Source organism: Bos grunniens, chromosome 6 (assembly GCF_055505025.1).
Source record: "Bos grunniens cultivar Pamir isolate PY7600 chromosome 6, Bosgru_T2T1.0, whole genome shotgun sequence".
NCBI lineage: Eukaryota > Metazoa > Chordata > Mammalia > Artiodactyla > Bovidae > Bos > Bos grunniens.
In genome coordinates this window covers 33,574,767-33,584,787 of record NC_141170.1, presented here as the reverse complement: position 1 = coordinate 33,584,787, position 10,021 = coordinate 33,574,767, and positions in this window count along the sequence as shown.

Genomic DNA, 10,021 nt, shown 5'->3' with positions numbered 1-10,021 from the left:
GGTGGGTCATAGAGGATCCTGCTGTGATGTATGTCAGAGAGTGTTTTGCCTATGTTCTCCTCTAGGAGTTTTATAGTTTCTGGTCTTACGTTGAGATCTTTAATCCATTTTGAGTTTATTTTTGTATATGGTGTTAGAAAGTGTTCTAGTTTCATTCTTTTACAAGTGGTTGACCAGATTTCCCAGCACCACTTGTTAAAGAGATTGTCTTTAATCCATTGTATATTCTTGCCTCCTTTGTCAAAGATAAGGTGTCCATATGTGCGTGGATTTATCTCTGGGCTTTCTATTTTGTTCCATTGATCTATATTTCTGTCTTTGTGCCAGTATCATACTGTCTTGATAACTGTGGCTTTGTAGTAGAGCCTGAAGTCAGGTAGGTTGATTCCTCCAGTTCCATTGTTCTTTCTCAAGATCGCTTTGGCTATTCGAGGTTTTTTGTATTTCCATACAAATTGTGAAATTATTTGTTCTAGCTCTGTGAAGAATACTGTTGGTAGCTTGATAGGGATTGCGTTGAATCTATATATTGCTTTGGGTAGTATACTCATTTTCACTATATTGATTCTTCCAATCCATGAACATGGTATATTTCTCCATCTATTAGTGTCCTCTTTGATTTCTTTCACCAGTGTTTTATAGTTTTCTATATATAGGTCTTTAGTTTCTTTAGGTAGATATATTCCTAAGTATTTTATTCTTTCCGTTGCAATGGTGAATGGCATTGTTTCCTTAATTTCTCTTTCTGTTTTCTCATTATTAGTGTATAGGAATGCAAGGGATTTCTGTGTGTTGATTTTATATCCTGCAACTTTACTATAATCATTGATTAATTCTAGTAATTTTCTGGTGGAGTCTTTAGGGTTTTCTATGTAGAGGATCATGTCATCTGCAAATAGTGAGAGTTTTACTTCTTCTTTTCCAATTTGGATTCCTTTTATTTCTTTTTCTGCTCTGATTGCTGTGGCCAAAACTTCCAAAACTATGTTGAATAGTAATGGTGAAAGTGGGCACCCTTGTCTTGTTCCTGACTTTAGAGGAAATGCTTTCAATTTTTCACCATTGAGGATAATGTTTGCTGTGGGTTTGTCATATATAGCTTTTATTATGTTGAGGTATGTTCCTTCGATTCCTGCTTTCTGGAGAGTTTTTATCATAAATGGATGTTGAATTTTGTCAAAGGCTTTCTCTGCATCTATTGAGATAATCATATGGTTTTTATTTTTCAATTTGTTAATGTGGTGTATTACATTGATTGATTTGTGGATATTGAAGAATCCTTGCATCCCTGGGATAAAGCCCACTTGGTCATGGTGTATGATCTTTTTAATGTGTTGTTGGATTCTGATTGCTAGAATTTTGTTTAGGATTTTTGCATCTATGTTCATCAGTGATATTGGCCTGTAGTTTTCTTTTTTTGTGGGATCTTTGTCAGGTTTTGGTATTAGGGTGATGGTGGCCTCATAGAATGAGTTTGGAAGTTTACCTTCCTCTGCAATTTTCTGGAAGAGTTTGAGCAGGATAGGTGTTAGCTCTTCTCTAAATTTTTGGTAGAATTCAGCTGTGAGGCCGTCTGGACCTGGGCTTTTGTTTGCTGGAAGATTTTTGATTACAGTTTCAATTTCCGTGCTTGTGATGGGTCTGTTAAGGTTTTCTATTTCTTCCTGGTCGAGTTTTGGAAAGTTGTACTTTTCTAAGAATTTGTCCATTTCTTCCACGTTGTCCATTTTATTGGCATATAATTGTTGATAATAGTCTCTTATGATCCTTTGTATTTCTGTGTTGTCTCTTGTGATCTCTCCATTTTCGTTTCTAATTTTATTGATTTGATTTTTCTCCCTTTGTTTCTTGATGAGTCTGGCTAATGGTTTGTCAATTTTATTTATCCTTTCAAAGAACCAGCTTTTGGCTTTGTTGATTTTTGCTATGGTCTCTTTTGTTTCTTTTGCATTTATTTCTGCCCTAATTTTTAAGATTTCTTTCCTTCTACTAACCCTGGGGTTCTTCATTTCTTCCTTTTCTAGTTGTTTGAGATGTAGAGTTAGGTTATTTATTTGACTTTTTTCTTGTTTCTTGAGGTGTGCCTGTATTGCTATGAACTTTCCCCTTAGGATTGCTTTTACTGTGTCCCACAGGTTTTGGGTTGTTGTGTTTTCATTTTCATTCATTTCTATGCAAATTTTGATTTCTTTTTTGATTTCTTCTGTGATTTGTTGGTTATTCAGCAGCGTGTTGTTCAGCCTCCATATGTTGGAATTTTTAATAGTTTTTCTCCTGTAATTGAGATCTAATCTTACTGCATTGTGGTCAGAAAAGATGCTTGGAATGATTTCTATTTTTTTGAATTTACCAAGGCTAGCTTTACGGCCCAGGATGTGATCTATCCTGGAGAAGGTTCCATGTGCGCTTGAGAAAAAAGTGAAATTCATTGTTTTGGGATGAAATGTCCTATAGATATCAATTAGGTCTAACTGGTCTATTGTATCGTTTAAAGTTTGTGTTTCCTTGTTAATTTTCTGTTTAGTTGATCTATCCATAGGTGTGAGTGGGGTATTAAAGTCTCCCACTATTATTGTGTTATTGTTAATTTCTCCTTTCATACTTGTTAGCATTTGTCTTACTGTGGTGCTCCCGTGTTGGGTGCATATATATTTATAGTTGTTATATCTTCTTCTTGGATTGATCCTTTGATCATTATGTAGTGACCTTCTTTGTCTCTTTTCACAGCCTTTGTTTTAAAGTCTATTTTATCTGATATGAGTATTGCTACTCCTGCTTTCTTTTGGTCCCTATTTGCATGGAAAATCTTTTTCCAGCCCTTCCCTTTCAGTCTGTATGTGTCCCCTGTTTTGAGGTGGGTCTCCTGTAGACAACATATGTAGGGGTCTTGTTTTTGTATCCATTCAGCCAGTCTTTGTCTTTTGGTTGGGGCATTCAACCCATTTACGTTTAAGGTAATTACTGATAAGTATGATCCCGTTGCCATTTACTTTATTGTTTGGGGTTTGAATTTATACACCATTTTTGTGTTTCCTGTCTAGAGAATATCCTTTAGTATTTGTTGGAGAGCTGGTTTGGTGGTGCAGAATTCTCTCAGCTTTTGCTTGTCTGAAAAGCTTTTGATTTCTCCTTCATACTTGAATGAAATCCTTGCTGGGTACAATTATCTGGGCTGTAGGTTATTTTCTTTCATCATTTTAAGTATGTCTTGCCATTCCCTCCTGGCTTGAAGAGTTTCTATTGAAAGATCAGCTGTTATCCTTATGGGAATTCCCTTGTGTGTTATTTGTTGTTTTTCCCTTGCTGCTTTTACTATTTGTTCTTTGTGTTTGATCTTTGTTAATTTGATTAATATGTGTCTTGGGGTGTTTCGCCTTGGGTTTATCCTGTTTGGGATTCTCTGGGTTTCTTGGACTTGGGTAATTATTTCCTTCCCCAGTTTAGGGAAGTTTTCAACTATTATCTCCTCAAGTATTTTCTCATGGTCTTTCTTTTTGTCTTCTTCTTCTGGAACCCCTATGATTCGAATGTTGTAGCATTTAATATTGTCCTGGAGGTCTCTGAGATTATCCTCATTTCTTTTAATTCGTTTTTCTTTTATTCTCTCTGATTCATTTATTTCTACCATTCTATCTTCTAATTCACTAATCCTATCTTCTGCCTCTGTTATTCTACTATTTGTTGCCTCCAGAGTGTTTTTAATTTCATTTATTGCATTATTCATTATATATTGACTCTTTTTTATTTCTTCTAGGTCCTTGTTAAACCTTTCTTGCATCTTCTCAATCCTTGTCTCCAAGCTATTTATCTGTGATTCCATTTTAATTTCAAGATTTTGGATCAATTTCACTATCATTATTCGGAATTCTTTATCTGGTAGATTCCCTATCTCTTCCTCTTTTGTTTGGTTTGGTGGGCATTTATCCTGTTCCTTTATCTGCTGGCTATTCCTCTGTCTCTTCATCTTGTTTAAATTGCTGACTTTGGGGTGTCCTTTCTGTATTCTGGCAGTTTGTGGAGTTCTCTTTATTGTGGCTTTTCCTCGCTGTGTGTGGGTTTGTACAGGTGGCTTGTCAAGGTTTCCTGGTTAGGGAAGCTTGTGTCGGTGTTCTGATGGGTGGAGCTGTATTTCTTCTCTTTGTTCAGTCGCGCTCCTTTCGAAGAGTTGGATTGCTTTTCTGGGTGCCTGATGTCCTCTGCCGGCATTCAGAAGTTGTTTTGTGGAATTTACTCGACGTTTAAATGCTCTTTTGATGAATTTGTGGGGGAGAAAGTGTTCTCCCCGTCCTACTCCTCCGCCATCTTGGCTCCTCCCCTCTAGACACTTTAAATAGCTGTTTAAAACACAATTTCCATTAGTTATTCTTGTTTCAGGTAAGAGCTGGCCCATGGAATATGTCATGCTGCCATTTAAGAAGAGGGAGGTTCAAGGTGTTGTGAAATTTCTCTACATTCTGCTTCTTTAATATATTCAACAGAATGAGGATGTCAATTTGCTAGGGCTGAGGAATGAGTGAGTGGGAAGTAACTACATAGCTGCTTTTGGGAGATGAAAAGACTCCAGATCTAGCTAGAGGTGATAGTTGCACATCGTGTAATTCATTAACTGAATTATACAATTTATAATGGTTAAAAATGTGAGTTTTGTGTTATATAAATTTAGCCTCACTGGTAGAATAACAAATGGGTGCCACCAGGATTTGGCTCAGGGGCCATGGTTTAATAGCCCCTGGTTTGTAATGTAAACCTATCTATTATCTCTCTATGTATCTTTAAGTGTAGTTTTATAATTTTGTCTGAGTTTTAGGTGCATAGCATCATGATTCAGGATTTTTTGTAGATTATACTCATCATCATTTATTACAAGATATTGGGTATAATTCTCTGTGCTAGTCAATAGATTTTTATTGCTTATTTTATGTTTAATAGTTTATATTTGTAGCACTATACTCCTAATTTGTTCTTCCCCTTCTGCAGTTTGGTAATCATAAATTTATTGTCTATGTCTGTGAATCTGATTCTGTTTTATATATAGATACATTTGTATTACTTTTTAGATTTCACATATAAGTGATATAGTATTTTTATGAATGACATATTTCATTATGAATTTTATTTTCTAGGTTCATCCATGTTGCTACAAATGGCAAAATTTTATTCTTTCTAAGGGTGAGTAATATTCCTTTGTATATACATCCCACATCTTAAGACAATTATCTGTTGTTGGGCACTTAGTTGGCTTCCATGTTTTGGCTATTGTAAATAGTGCTGCTATGAATATTGCAATTCATGTAGTAATTTTTCAGTGACTTAAATCCACACTGTCTGTGTTCAGAGTGCAACCTCTTAACCATTATGGTATGGTGACTCCCTTTTCTGGGTTACAGTTACTTTCAAAATGTAACATTAACAGTTTCCCATTATTAAGATATATCATCACTATGATATTATAATAAAAGCATGATTATTGTTTAGGTTATGTATTAGTGCAAAAAACTGTCCTTAGAAGAGCAATATTTATTTTATTTTTATCTCTCATAGTTCTGAGTGTTGGTGGGGCTCATTCAGGTGATTCTTGTAATAGGTTTCTCTGGGACTATAAGCATGAGGACCTCTGGTGATTGCTTTTAAAAGACTCAAATTGCTGGAGGGCTGGAACTACTGGGACTTCTTAGGCATGTGTATGTATCTTTCCACAAATGGTCACTTCTCATGGAAACTTTGAGTGTGTTACAGACCTCCATGGTGAGTAGGCAGACAGAGAGATGAAATGGAGATAGTGAGATAGATAGATAGATAGACAGATAGAGACATAGACAGGCTGAACGACCAAGACAGAGAGGCAGAGAAAGATCTGTGTTGTGTTCTGTAACTGAGCCTTGGAGGTTAGTCTGAAACATTTGTGAGACAGCATCTAGATTTACTAAAGTTCAAGAGAGAGGGAATTACTTGATGGGAGAGCTGGCAGAGTATTTGTAGTCATGACTCAAAAACACTATTATAAGTATAGATGTAATCCAGCAGAGGTCCCTTAACTATTGTAAAATTCATATAATACTGCTGTTAAACCACAGTAAAATCAGTAGACTATGTGAGTTAAGATTTCAAAAACTATTGGAATTATAAATATAAGGTGTTCTAAAAAAAAAAAAAGAAAGAGTCATTGTTTGACATATTGGATAGTATGCCAAATTTCCAGTAGCTTTTTAAAAAAGAATTTATTTTACTTTTGGCCCCAGCATGTGGGATGGGGATCTTAATTCCCAGCCCAGGGATTGAACATGTGCTTCCTGCAGTGGAAGCTGGAGTCTTAACCACTGGACCACCAGTGTAAGTACATGCTCAGTCACTCAGTTGTGTCCAAGCAGGTTTGTCTGTTAATGGGATTTCCCAGGCAAGAATATTGGAGTGGATTGTCATTTTTCCTCCAGGAGATCTCCCGGACCAAGGGATCAAACCTAGGTCTCCTGCATCAGTAGGCAAATTCTTTACCACTGAGCCACCTGGGGAGCCCATTAGACTAACAGGGAAGTCCTCAGTTCAAGGATTCTGAGTGAAACTAATACACTGATAACATGATATGAAAATCTTATGACTTAATATCTTAATAACTGAATATTTTGAATCTATATGTTTATTTCACTAATTATTTAATATCACAAAATAAATAAATGAAAGGATTATTGTGAAAGGTCAAGTAATGAAGAAGTATATAGAATAAAAAGTTAAATTGTTTTCATTGAAAATTCAGTTCAGTTCAGTTCAGTTCAGTCGCTCAGTTGTGTCTGACTCTTTGTGACCCCATGAACTGCAGCATGCCAGGCCTCCCTGTTCATGACCAACTCCCAGAGTCCATCCAAACCCATGTCCATTGAGTCAGTGACGCCATCCAACCATCACATCCTCTGTCATTCCCTTCTCCACCTGCCCTCATATTTCCCAGAATCAGGGTCTTTTCCAATGAGTCAGCTCTTTGTATCAGGTGGCCAAAGAACTGGAGTTTCAGCTTCAACATCAGTCCTTCCAGTGAACACCCATGACTGATTTCCTTTAGGATGGACTGGTTGAACTTCTTGCAGTCCAAGGGACTCTCAAGAGTCTTCTCCAACACCATAGTTCAAAAGCATCAATTCTTCTGTGCTTTGCTTTCTTTATAGTCCATTTCTTACAACCATACATGAACACTGGAAAAACCATAGCCTTACTACACGGACCTTTGTTTTCAAAGTAATGTCTCTGCTTTTTAATATGGTGTCTAGGTTGGTCATAACTTTCCTTCCAAGGAGTAAGTGTCTTTTAATTTCATGGCTGCAGTGACCATCTGCAGTGACTTTGGAGCCCAGAAAAATAAAGTCAGCCACTGTTTCCACTGTTTCCCCATCTATTTGCCATGAAGTGATGGGACTGGATGCAGTGATCTTAGTTTTCTGAATGTTGAGCATTAAGCCAACTTTTTCACTCTTTTCTTTGACTTTCATCAAGAGGCTCTTTAGTTCTTCTTCACTTTCTGCCATAAGGGTGGTGTCATCTGCATATCTAAGGTTATTGATATTTCTCCTGGCAATCTTGATTCCAGCTTGTGCTTCTTCCAGCCCAGCATTTCTCATGATGTACTCTGCATATAAGTTAAATAAGCAGGGTGACAATATACAGCCTTGACATATTCCTTTTTCTACTTAGAACCAGTCTGTTGTTCCATGTCCAGTTCTAACTGTTGCTTCCTGACCTGAATATAGGTTTCTCAAAAGGCAGGTCAGGTGGTCTGGTATTCCCATCTCTTGAAGAATTTCCCATAGTTTATTGTGATCCACACAGTCAAAGGCTTTGGCATAGTCAATAAAGCAGAAATAGATGTTTTTCTGGAACTCTCTTGCTTTTTTGATGATACAGTGGATGTTAGCAATTTGATCTTGGTTCCTCTGCCTTTTCTAAAACTGCCTTGAACACGTGGAAGTTATTGGAAATTCAGTGTATTCTAAAGATCATTTCCTCTGTGGTGTACAAATTTACATATATTTACATAAAATATGTTTAAATTTATTTCCAAAGAATGCTTCTTTGGAAGTCATTGGAAGTCATGCTTCTTTTTTTTTAGAATTTCTGGAACTTTATATTTGTTTAGTAATGTGAAATAGAGAATATTTAACAATATTGCCCATAATTTAACTGTTCCAGAGAAGGCAATGGCACCGGACTCCAGTACTCTTTCCTGGAAAATCCCATAGTGGGAGAAGCCTGGTAGGCTGCAGTCCATGGGGTTGCTAAGAGTCGCACATGACTGAGCTACTGCACTTTCAGTTTTCACTTTCATGAATTGGAGAAGGAAATGGCAACCCACTCCAGTGTTCTTGCCTGGAGAATCCCAGGAACGGGGGAGCCTGGTGGGTTGTCATCTGTGGGGTCACACAGAGTTGGACACGACTGAAGTGACTTAGCAGTAACTGTTTTCTTTCATGGCTGTATAACTCATACCTATGTTGTAGATAAGTGTGTTCACAAATTGATAGCCATTTAAGTGCTAGTGGGAATATTCAGTATGTAATTATGAACATGTGCAAGTATTTCTGCATGACACATAACTAGATGATGAGTTGCTATATAAAACAGTGTGCATAAATTTTATTTAAATGGTATTTCCATATTCTGTTCAGTTCAGTTCAGCCACTCAGTTGTGTCCGACTCTTTGCGACCCCATGAATCGCAGCATGCCAGGCCTCCCTGTCCATCACCAACTCCTGGAGTTCACTCAAATGCACATCCATTGAGTTGGTGATGCCATCCAGCCATCTCATCCTCTGTCATCCCCTTCTCCTTCTGCCCCCAATCCCTCCCAGCATCAGAGTCTTTTCCAATGAGTCAACTCCACATGACGTGGCCAAAGTACTGGAGTTTCAACTTTAGCATCATTCCTTCCAAAGAACACCCAGGACTGATCTCCTTCAGAATGGACTGGTTGGATCTCCTTGCAGTCCAAGGGACTCTCAAGAGTCTTCTCCAACATCACAGTTCAAAACCATCAATTCTTCAGTGCTCAGCTTTCTTCACAGTCCAACTCTCACATCCATACATGACCACTGGAAAAACCATAGCCTTGACTAGATGGACTTTTGTTGGCAATACTTCCTCAAAGTTAGTCCTACCAGATTATTTATTCTACAAATTATTTGTAGCAATATTACTTGTTGACAATTTCAATTTCCCAAATTTTCCATACCACCTTTTATCTGTCATTGACCATTTTGCTTCTGTGAATTTCCTGTTCATACTTTTCATTTAGTTTCATACTGGAGTGCTAGACTTTTCATTGGAGATTTGTAGTCCTTCTTATTGCACAGTGACTACCAACCCTTTGTCTATTACAAGTGCCCCTGTATAGATTTGAAGAAAATTTTGTAAGCCTATATGCTTGATTTAAAAACATTTTCTACTATGGAAACATATAGTTCTACCTTCTTACTTCCTGTTAGTTCTACTTTTCTTTAAATGTATTTCAGTCATCTAGGTGGTTTCTATGGAAAATTCTATGGTAAATTTTCCTGCTGCTGCTAAGTCACTTCAGTCATGTCCGACTCTGTGCGACCCCATAGACAGCAGCCTACCAGGCTCCCCCATCCCTGGGATTCTCCAGGCAAGAATGCTAGAGTGGGTTGCCGTTTCCTTTTCCAATGCATGAAAGTGAAAAGTGAAAAGTGAAACTGAAGTCACTCAGTCGTGTCCAACTCCTAGAGACCCCATGGACTGCAGCCTACCAGGCTCCTCCATCCATGGGATTTTCCAGGCAAGAGTACTGAAGTGGGGTGCCATTGCCTTCTCCAAATTTAGGTAAAATTTTCTATAATTCCTATAATTTTCCTATAATTCCCCAAACATCAATGTTTCATTTTTTAAATAAATTATCCCTAAGGCTGATGAATGTTTTGTTATATGTTGTGGATGGTGGGCCCCTTGACCAATAAGACGAGATTCATTCCCTCACCTGGACATTTTGATTATAAACTGCTTTCCTGATGTACAGTTTTCA